The following is an 11,028-nucleotide window of genomic DNA, read 5'->3' as shown; positions in this document are numbered from 1 at the left end:
TTAAATTTTTATTAGTGAATTGCATTTTTAAATCTGAACTTCGTTATAATATTAAAAATGGGACCCCCAATTTAAAAATATCTCTACAAGTTTATTAACTTTGATACTCCTATAATATAATTGGAAAGAATTTGCATATTTTAGATTTATTTTAAAAAATTACCCTCTAGTTTTTAAAGGGCATTTTAGTAATTTTCTTTTTGATTCAAAACAACTTCTAAATATTATGGCAAAATTTAGGTACCAAAAATATAGTTTACTGAAGCATATAAGAAAATATTAAGATAATTCACAAAACATATGTCAGAATTATTTTACATGAAAACAAAACAAAAGCAATTTATAATCTGGAGTTTGAATATATAATAAAACTTGATTTTACACCTAAAATAAATTTAAAGAAAATGTACCAAGTGTTTTGGAGTTATCTGCAAACGTTCTATACATTAGAAAATGTGGTACATTTGGCTTGTAGTGTATTGATACGAAATAATTGAAACCTAAAAGACATAAACAAATCGGGTGGTATTAACATGAAATTAAGTTGAGCCAGACATGATGATTCATATACATTATTGTCCGATTATGCTGGAGATTTTCAAACAACAGATCAGACTACAGTTTCTCCATTTTAACTTCTTCAAAAACGCTCAACTTCATTGTTAGTCCATAAAACCGAAAAGGCTTAGAGCATCAGCAGTTGAGAGGAATTCCCGACGGAATTTCCCAAAAACACATTCTGCCACGTCAACACGGACTTCCCACTGTCCTGCCACATCATCGGAAGACCACTGCACAGTAGCGGAATTCCCACATTAAAAAAAGGAACAAATTAGACAATTTCCGGATTAAAATTTCGACGCGAATACGGAGAAAATGCACCCAAACACTTTATTTAAAAAAAACCATACTTCATTAAAAAAAATAAATAATTACTAAAAAAACATTTAATGAAAAAGCGGAATTCCGCGGAACGCGCGGAACTGTGAATTCCTTCGCGGAATTCGTATCATGCCTGGGACGCGCAATGGCGGACGTCCGCTACGGAATTCCCGCACGCCGGTGGGAATTCCGCGTGGACGTCCGCCATTGCTGATGCTCTTAACTTATCTCCATGTGGAGCCGAGGAGGAGACGCATGAACGCTCACACCTACCTCGTCGCTTGAGCTGACGGTGGAAAATTGGTCATCGATGTGTGTTTTATATGCATTCTACTAGGTCTAGTGTTTGCCCATTTTCTATATCTAATATCATACCATGCTTAGTTGCTCACTGTCCTTAATATCATAGTTGTTCATTGCACCTTTACAAATATCAAAACCACACTTTTCTTACTGTAGCTATGTACATAGCATTGGATTCTAGAGTCATTGCTACATGCCAATTTAATTGGTCATCACCGTTAACCAAACATGCCCTAAAATAAACAAAATTGGAAAATGAAAATCATTCGTGATCGTGAAATAGGGAGGAGAGAGGGCATAAACCCTGAAAGACCCTAAAACCTACTCCCAATTGATCGAAGCCGACCAGTCAAGCTCTCCTCTCAGATCGGCAAGAGCTGATCGGTAAAGTCCAGCAGTTCGGTCTCAGCATTCGACCGAACTAGGAGTTAGTGGACTCATGAAAGGCCTCCACGACCTCCGCTATACCCACGATCTATTTAGTGGTACGAAGCAGTTATTGAGCAGTTATTGCTCACCCACGATCTTGTTAGTGGGGCTGCAAACCACGACCTAGTTTCAATGTATAAATAGAACTTAGATCAGATAGAAAAGGGTTAAGCTCTCTAGAGATAAAATAGCAATAGGCAAGTCTGTGTGTAAGCTGTAATCCCAGATCAAGCAATACAATCTTCCCTCCCTTCTTCCCGTGGACGTAGATTTACTTCAGTAAATCGAACCACACGTAAATTCTTTGTGTCGTAATCTTCATTCTCTACCAACATTTATCTAACATCAGAAATTCGCGGATCCATCACTGGCGCCGTCTGTGGGAACAGAGAACAAAATTTGTGATAAAGCGAATTTTTGATCCATTTTTTTTCCACTCAAAAAATGCATACCAGATCGCAGAGTACCCGTATTCCTGCCCGTGAGAACCAGGAGGAAGCCAATCCATCCCATAGGTCTGGAAAACAGCCTAGGGATAAATCCACCACCAGTTCTCATGGCGAAGGAACAAGCCGCTCCAAAAATCGTCCCACTGAGTCTTCCCAGCAGCCCGATTTGAATGAGGCTGTCAAGCAGTTTTTGGCGGCGAAGCAGGAGGAATTCTTAACCTTCCTGCGAAAAGCCAAAAGCAGCCGAGACGAAACGACGGATTCTCCTTCCCCCCCCTCCGCACAAGAAAGTCACTACCGCAGTAGTGTCGCATCTCCCAGAGAAGAATCCCCGTCCCCCACATGTTCCAGTTCCTCCTCGGTACCGGAATCACAGGAGAACTCAATCTCCTCCATACCGACGAGATATCGGATTCGCCGTGTACGGAGCACTGAAGACTCCGTTCTCGGACGACATCACCCCGAACTCCCCTACCACAGAACTACCGAACTCCGTCGATGACTTACGACGGGCTCGTGGACCCTCACGATTTCTTGGGCGCTATCAATATAACATGGCGAACCAGGGTCTCAACGAGGTCCACATGTGCAAGCTGTTTCCCGAGCTGCTCATCGGGAACGCGAGAAGGTGGTTCGATAGCCTCCCCCAGGGCAGCATCAGATCTTACCGAGATCTAATGGATGCCTTCCACAGGAGGTTCTTTCAGAAAGCGGAAGCCCGAATCACTTCGGCTCAGCTGCTTTCCATTCGTCAAGGTCGCGACGAAAAAATCGCGACTTTATGACAAGATTCCACAAGGAATGCCTGCAAGTAGACGATCTCAACGATCTGCTTGTCATCTCGGCATTCCAAAATGGAATCCTGCCCGGAGCTCTCTACAGGAAGCTCGTTGAGTGCGGTCCGCAGACAGCTCAGGAAATGTGGGACATTGCGGACCAGTACTCCCGGGCCGATGAGGCAGACCGTCGCAAACGGTCGTTAGACAGCTCATCGACCCGAGGAGACAGAAGGAAGCCCGATCATAGCGATCAGGGGCATCCCCTCGCCGGACTCCATTTGAAAGATTCAAAGGGCTCCGGTGCAAGACAGATTGGGACCTCGTCTCAATCCCGAGAAGAAGCCGCCCGCTCAGTTCGTACCGCTGAACAAGCCGAGAGCGGAAATTTTCGAACTGCACTCTGACCTATTCGAAAAGCCAAAGCGGTGACGAAATCAGCCGCGCGCCGACCACCGGATAGCTCTGCTCCTACCATCAAGACCACGGTCACGATACTGAGGAGTGCAGAAACTTGGCTGCAGGTATCGATGTTCTTGTGAAGGCAGGGACATTGAAAAAATAACGAAGCAAGCAGCCAAAGAAGAATAAAAAGCAGAGTGGTGCGAACTGCGCTCCCTCAGGATCCGAAAAAGGCAGCCGGATCCCGAAGACGATGACGAGCCGCAATATTGATGGAGTATCCAGACTATTGACGCGCTCCCTGCCGGGAAGACCCAGTCGTCCCTAAAGTCAGAACGCAGAGGCTCCAATCGAGAGGAGCCAACGCATAAAAGGCTTGAAGGCAGGACGAAGGTGATTACGTTCTCGGCTTGCTGATCCCCGTCCCGGCCATCTCTCCTCACCAAGACGCCATTGTCATCCAAGCCGGAGTGGCAAACAAACTGATCCACAGGGTGTTTGTGGATACAGGGAGCGTCGGTTAGCATTCTTTTTAAAGAGTGCTTCGACAAACTAGAAGTGGACCCAGCTCGGCTCAGTCCGGCTCCGCTTCCCCTGAAGAGCTTCACCCAGGAGGACACCCGCCCTGAAGGTATTATCAGCCTTCCGATCACGGTGGGGAAAGCGCCTACTAGCTCCAGTACGATGATTGAGTTTTTCGTGGTGAAAGCTCGGTCCCCGTACAACGTCATCCTGGGAAGAGAACTGGCTCAACACAGTTCGGGCCGTTTGCTCCACCTATCACCTCACCATCAAAGATCCCTACTAAAGGAGGGATAGCGGTCATCCGAGGGTGACCAAAGAGAGCAAAGGAATGTCTGCAAATTGCGCTTAGAAGTGCCGAGCAAGTCAGATCGGCACCACCAAGCATAGCAATCACAGCACAGCCGGAGTCAGAGGCGATGACCGAAGTCATAACCGGAGCCGAACTCGATGACAGTTCAGCTGTACGAAGACGATCCATCCAGAACGGTTAAGATCGGCTTCGCGGGAACGCCCCTACTTCGGGAAAAAAAACCATCCCAGCTCCTCAAGGAGTATAAAGACGTCTTTGCATGGTCTCCGTTGGACATGACCGGAGTGCCCCCGAGGTAATCACTCATCGGTTAAATATTGATCCTTCAGTCCGGCCGATAAAACAGAAAGCAAAGACTCTTTGCGGCAGAACGAAGTCAAGTCATCCATGACGAAGTCCGTCAATTATTGAAGGCGGATGTGTTATTCGAAGTGAAGTATCCTTCGTGGGTGGCCAATCCTGTCATGATCAAGAAAAAGGAAGGAGGATGGCGGATGTGCATAGATTTCACCCGATCTAATAAGCACTGTCCCAACGATTGATATCCCCTTCCGAACATAGATAAAAAAGTAGAAGCTTTGATAGGCTTTGAAAATTTTTTGTTTTCTTGATCTGTACAAAGGATACCATCAAGTTTTAATGGATGAGAATTGACGCTTTCAAAAAACGGCCTTCATTACTGATTTCGGCATTTTCGCTTATAAAAAGATGCCATTCGGTTTAAAGAATGCCGGAGCCACTTATCAAAGGATGGTAGACAAGCTTTTTCGGCACCTGATTGGAAAGGATGGTCGAAGTGTATGTGGACGATATAGTCGTCAAAAGCAAAAGCACTTCGGAGTACGAACACAACCTCAAGTCCACTCTCAACGTGCTCAAGAAAGCCAACCTCAAACTTAATCCCAAAAGTGTACCTTTTTGGTAGATTCGGGAAAGTTTCTGGGTTGTTGGGTTTTCAAAGGACGGACTCAAGGCAAACCCCTCAAAGTTCAAGTTGTTCAAAACATGGCGATGCCGAAGTCCATACATGACGTGCAAAGGCTAACCGGATGTCTAGCCGCACTGAATCGATTCCTTTCTCAAGCAGCCGAAAAGCAACTGCCGTTCTTCACGGTGTTGAAAAAGGCACCAAAGTTCGAGTGGGGAGCCGAGCAGAAAAAGGCCTTTGACGAGCTCAAAAGTTATCTAGCCGAGCTTCCTATTCTCTCTGCTCCAACCGAAGCCGAAGTATATTCTTATACTTAGCGGCATCGGATCAAACCATCAGCGCGGTGCTTGTACGAGAAGAAGGCCTAAAGCAGCTTCCCATCTACTTTACAAGCCGAGCATTAAGAGGTCCAGAAACCAGGTATCAACCTCTGGAAAAGATTGCTCTGGCATTAGTAAATGCAGCCAGGAGACCTGCGGCCATACTTCTATGCTCACAAGGTATGCGTCTTAACTGATCTGCCACTTCGGCAAGTGTTGACCAAACCAGAAGCATCAGGCAGAATCGCCAAGTGGGCTATAGAGTTGGGAGAGCACACAATTGAATATCTACCTCGGAAAGCCATCAAGGGACAAGCCTTGGCAGATTTTCTTGCAGAAGCGAAGTTCGATCAAGCAATTCCTGTTATTGCCGAACAGAAGAATTCTGCCAGTGCCGAACTAGCACAGCCCTTGGAATCCGAAGTAGAGCCGCCGGACTGCTGGAGCGGGTTCGTAGATGGAGCTTCGAACAAGATGGGAAGTGGAGCTGGTATTTACTTGTCGCTCCCGACGGACACGAGGTAGCCTACTCACTTCGGTTCTTATTCCCCACTACTAATAATGAAGCCGAGTACGAAGCCCTCCTGGCCGGACTCCAGTTAGCGCAAATTCTGCTCGTCAAATCTCTCAAAGTCCATTGTGATTCACAAGTCATAGTAAATCACATGTTGGGTACAAGTGAAGCCCGTGACGAGAGAATGAAGAAGTATTTGGACAAAGCACAAAGCATCAGCCGAAGTTTCTCCTATTTTCGGATAATCCGCATTCCCAGAGCGGAAAATAGCCGAGCAGATACCTTAAGTAAGTTGGCCTCAGATCCGAGCTCAAAGGCGGAAGAATTAATGCACAGAAGCATTGATGAAGCCGAGGTACACTCAGTATCCAGCTCGCCGAACTGGATGACGCCGATCTTGCAGTATCTGGATCAAGGACAATTGCCCGAGGATAAGAGAGAAGCTCGGAAGATCACGTGCCGAGCACTTCGGTACGAACTTCATGAAGGAGTCCTCTTTAGAAAGTCTTACCTCCAGCCGTTATTGCGGTGCGTAGGACCAGAAGAGACGGACTACATCCTCAGAGAAGTTCATGAAGGATCGTGCGGTAGCCACATCGGAGCCAGAGCTTTAGCTAAAAAAGTTCTGAGATGGGGATATTATTGGCCAACCATGGTACAAGAGGCAGTGCAGCTCGTCAAGAAGTGTACGAAGTGCCAAATTCATGCAAATGTCCCAAGGATGCCGCAGACCAATCTATACACTATGCAAAGCCCTTGGCCTTTCATGCAATGGGGCATAGACATAGTGGGACCACTTCCTCAAGCTCCTCGGCAAATGAAATTCCTTATCGTTGCCGTGGACTACTTCACGAAGTGGGTGGAGGCTGAACCATTAGCTACGATAACGAGCTCAAAGGCATTGGACTTCGTCTGGAAGAACATAGTGTGCCGATTTGGCATACCCCACATCCTCATCTCGGATAATGGGACTCAGTTCACCGACAAGACGTTCAAGAATTGGTGCCAAGAGCTGAACATTCAACAGCGGTTCACTTCGGTCTCCCATCCCCAAGCAAACGGACAAACGGAAGTAACGAACCGGATTCTGGTGAAAGGGTTAAAAAGCTCGGTTAGAACAAGCCAAAGGACAATGGGTAGAAAATCTCCCACAAGTCCTATGGTCCTACCGAACTACACCCAAAAACCTCCAACGGTGAAACTCCGTATAGTCTGGTGTACGCACTGAAGCCGTAATTCCGGTGGAGATCGGCGTACCCAGTCCCCGAACTCTAAATTTCTCCTCAGAAATGAATAACGACGGACTGAGAGCAGAACTAGATCTCGCCGAAGAAAGAAGAGAATTGGCGTGCATAAAAGCAGCCAAGTATAAGGAGCAAGTAGCCCGGTATTATAAACCAAAGGGTGAAAAAGCTTCAATTTCAAGTGGGAGATCTCGTCTTGAGAAACAACGAAGTAAGCCGAGCAGAAAAGCTGGGCAAACTCGAACCCACATGGGAGGGTCCATATCGGGGTGTCAGAAGTCCTCGGCAAAGGGTCTTATAAGTTGACTCACATTGTCAGGAGAACCCGAACATGGCACGTCTCCAACCTCAAGAAGTTCCACTTGTAAGAGACAAAGTCCGGTCAGTCTGTCTTGTGTCTAGTTCGGTCATAGGGGTACATGTTTTTATTTGTTTGTTTTTTACTTGTACCTTTTACTTGTCGTTTATAAAAAGTTTAAAGTTTTTTTCTTTCGTCTTTTTCATATTTTCTCTATGTGTTTTGTCTCTATGTGCTTGTCGTCTCTTACAAATGGTACCAAGGTATATCGTTCTTTAAAGACTGATCCCCTTTTTAGATCGATTATTAAAGACTATTGTGAGTCCAAGCTTCTAAGGAGGATATAAGACCACAATTCAGCTTAACAAGCAGTCCGTCTGAAACGAACTGCAATAAGCCAACGATTGTGAGTCCAAGCTTCCAAGGAGGATACAAGACCGCAATTCAGCTTAACAAGCACTTCGTCTGAAACGAACTGCAATAAGGGAAAGTCCGATCCACGCGATACACCTCGCCGAATTAGGACGACCAAGTTCGGTCAAAGAAGTTTACCTCATAAGACCGGGGACGACCATGTCTAGCCAAAGAGGTTTACTGCATAAGACCACTTCGGTTAACTGGGAAAGTCCGATCCACGCGATAAAAACTCGCCGAATTAGGACAAGGGAAAGTTCGATCCCGGCGACAAAAATCGCCAAATTAGAACACAAACCAAGTCCGGTCAAAGATGTTTATTTCATCAGACCAAAGACGAGTCCGGTCAAAGATGTTTATTTCATCAGACCAAAGACGAGTCCGGTCAAAGATGTTTATTTCATCAGACCAAAGACGAGTCCGGTCAAAGATGTTTATTTCATCAGACCAAAGACGAGTCCGGTCAAAGAAGTTTACTTCATAAGACCAAGGACCAAGTCCGGTCAAAGAAGTTTACTTCATAAGACCGAGGACAAGTACGATGAAATTTTTTCGCTAAGCTGTAAATACAGTGTTAGAAGCGAAAACAAAATTTCATTTTTCAAATCTTGTTCGGCATACAACTCCGCTACCCTACAAAATGGCGTTACGCTATTACAAAGGACTATTCTACTGTCCAGGGTTACTGAAGTTAAGCCACCTATCTGCAAAATCCTCTGGAAGCCGAGTTCGGTTGTTCCGAGCAGATGAAGAATAAGCAGGTCGACGAGATGCTATCCTCGACCCAACGCCTCTTCCCCGAGCCCGAGAAGTCCTAACACCTCGGCGATGAAGAGTCTCTGCAATAAGCATCTGCTGATCTTGCTCGCTCATAGTCACAACTCCTCGGCGAATTTCAGTCCGTCCCTGTCTTGACGATTCCGGTTGCTCCTGAGCCCGTTCTCGTCTTGACGTTTCCGGCTGTTCCGGAGTTCGTTGTTGACTGGGAGTAGGATTTTGAACAAGGGAACCAGAGGTTTGATCTGGAGTGCGAGCATCTGTTGCCACGATATGCCGAAGGAATCTTTCTATGGAGGGGGCGCCGAGAAAGAACAATGTTGTACCGAGAAGCCCAGCGCCGCAATGATTTCACAACTTGTTGGCAAGCCGAGCTCTCCAGCGCATTGTTCCTCCGGAGTACATGATATTCCTCCCACAGTTCGTCAACTCGACTCTGAACATCTGATATGGTCACTCCCCCCCGCGCACACGGATGTAATCCTCGTACGCAGTCCTCTCAGCAATGGTCGTATTCAGCTCGGCCTCCAGATCCTTCTTATCGGACTCTAAGTCCTTATTATCGGCCTCCAGCTTCACTAAACGAGCCAGAAGCTCGTCATTCTTCGTCTGATCGGCTATAGCTCTTTTCTCAGCTTCGTCTAAAGCCGAAGAGTACACAGCCGTTTCCAGTGAAGTATCTCCATCTCCTTGAGTACAAAGCAGCTATATTAGTTCGGCAGCTGTACCGAGCAGATAGTAAAATACAACAGGAATAAAGGCGAGTACGAAAAGCTATACGAAGACAAGTGTGGAGAATTTTTCATTCACAAGGAAAATTTTTTACACTAGGAGGGCTTCAAGGCCATTTTACAAGGAAGAAACTAGACTAAGAGAAGGGAGACGAAATCATACTCCACCAGCTTCGTCTCCGGCTCCTTGGTCTGGTTCAGCTTCTTTCTCCTGAGCTACCTCAGCCTCGGCCTCGCCTCCTGCCGGCCTCGCCTCCGCCTCCTGATCGGCTTCCTTCTCCGGATGCCCGGCCCGCTCGACTTCGGCCTCCAGCTCCAGCGGCTCGGCCTCACCCTCTCCGTGGTAAGTCGAAGCGGGTGAAACGGGTCCCACGGAGGCAAAGATAGCCTCCAGGTTCTCGTCCCGATCAGCTCGACAAGTCCGGACTCGGTCTGCAGAAAGCAGGACCGAGGATGAAGCGAGCTCCTCAAGGAGCGGCAGATTCTGAAGCCGAGCTGCTATCTCTCGGCTGTACAGAGGCAGCACGACGTCGGCCCCCTGCTCGCCCTTATCGGTAATTAGCCTTACCAGACTACCGACAAAGGCCGAGAACTGGCTGCTCAAAAAGAGTTTCTCCGTGTAAACACGGAGAGCCTCCCCCTGGGCAGCCACGGCGGCAGCATCCCTCCTTTTCGTCTGCTCTCGCTGGATGACGAGCTGGTTTTTGGCAAACTGAGCTTCATCCTGGGCCGAAATCCTAGCAGCTCTGGCCTTCTCAAAGTTAGCCTCAGCCTGTTCGGCCCGATGACAAGCAGCCGCCAACTTCCTCTGCATCTCAGCATAGTCATTGGACGCTTTGGAGAGTTCGACGGCGACGAGCTTGGAGAGCATATCGTTCCTCTGAAAATGGATAAAGAAAAAAGTCAACAAAGGGGCCACAAAAAATGCAGGAAAAAAAGCAAGGCCAGAAAATCAAGAAGAGAATTCACCTCGGCGAAGTCCGTGGGCCATAAAAACGGCTCACAGATATGTTCCGAAGGAGGCGCCAAGACCACATCTTTCTCTGGCGCTCTCGGGGGCTTCTGGGCCTTCCCCTTCCCCTTTGCCGAAGTCGACTCCGGCTTCTTCGGATCCGAAGAGGTTTTTTGCCTTTTCGGAGTCCTCTCGGCATCAGACGCCGAGCTGGTGGTTTTCGGCCTCTCCGGCTCCCTGGACTCCGAAGATTTGCGGCTAGCCTTATTTAGCATGTACACTGCCAAAAAGCAAGAAAGCAAAGTCAGATTTTCTTCGTTAAAGCAGTAGAGCATAAAGATAAAGAGAAATCCTCACCCTCGGCCTCTTCGTCCGAAGACGAGATGTCGAACACGACGTCGCCCTTGACGAGCTCAGACTCCGTGTATTGTTTCCTAACTATGGGAATCTTGTTGAGCTCGCCATCGAGCGCGTCCAACGGTTCAGGCCGAGGATGACGGATAACGGACTCCGGCCCTCTCCAGGGAAAACTAGGAGCCGCGGTCCTATCATAGTAGAAGAAGCGATTTTGCCACTTCGGCCACTTCGTTTTACAAAAGGCCCTAAAGGGCTGTACAGGGATCAAGTAAAACCAAGACCCCTTCCTCTTAAATTGAAAGAATTTAAGGATCGCCTTCAAAGACAAATCCCTTCCTAACCTACGGAGTTCGGCAGCGAAGGCCGACAAGTGCCTCCAAGAGTTCGGAGTCACCTGGCCTAAAGGAAGCTGAAAAA

This window comes from Salvia splendens, chromosome 6 (genome assembly GCF_004379255.2).
Source record: "Salvia splendens isolate huo1 chromosome 6, SspV2, whole genome shotgun sequence".
NCBI classification, from domain to species: Eukaryota; Viridiplantae; Streptophyta; class Magnoliopsida; order Lamiales; family Lamiaceae; genus Salvia; species Salvia splendens.
Note: the sequence above shows the minus strand (reverse complement) of the source record.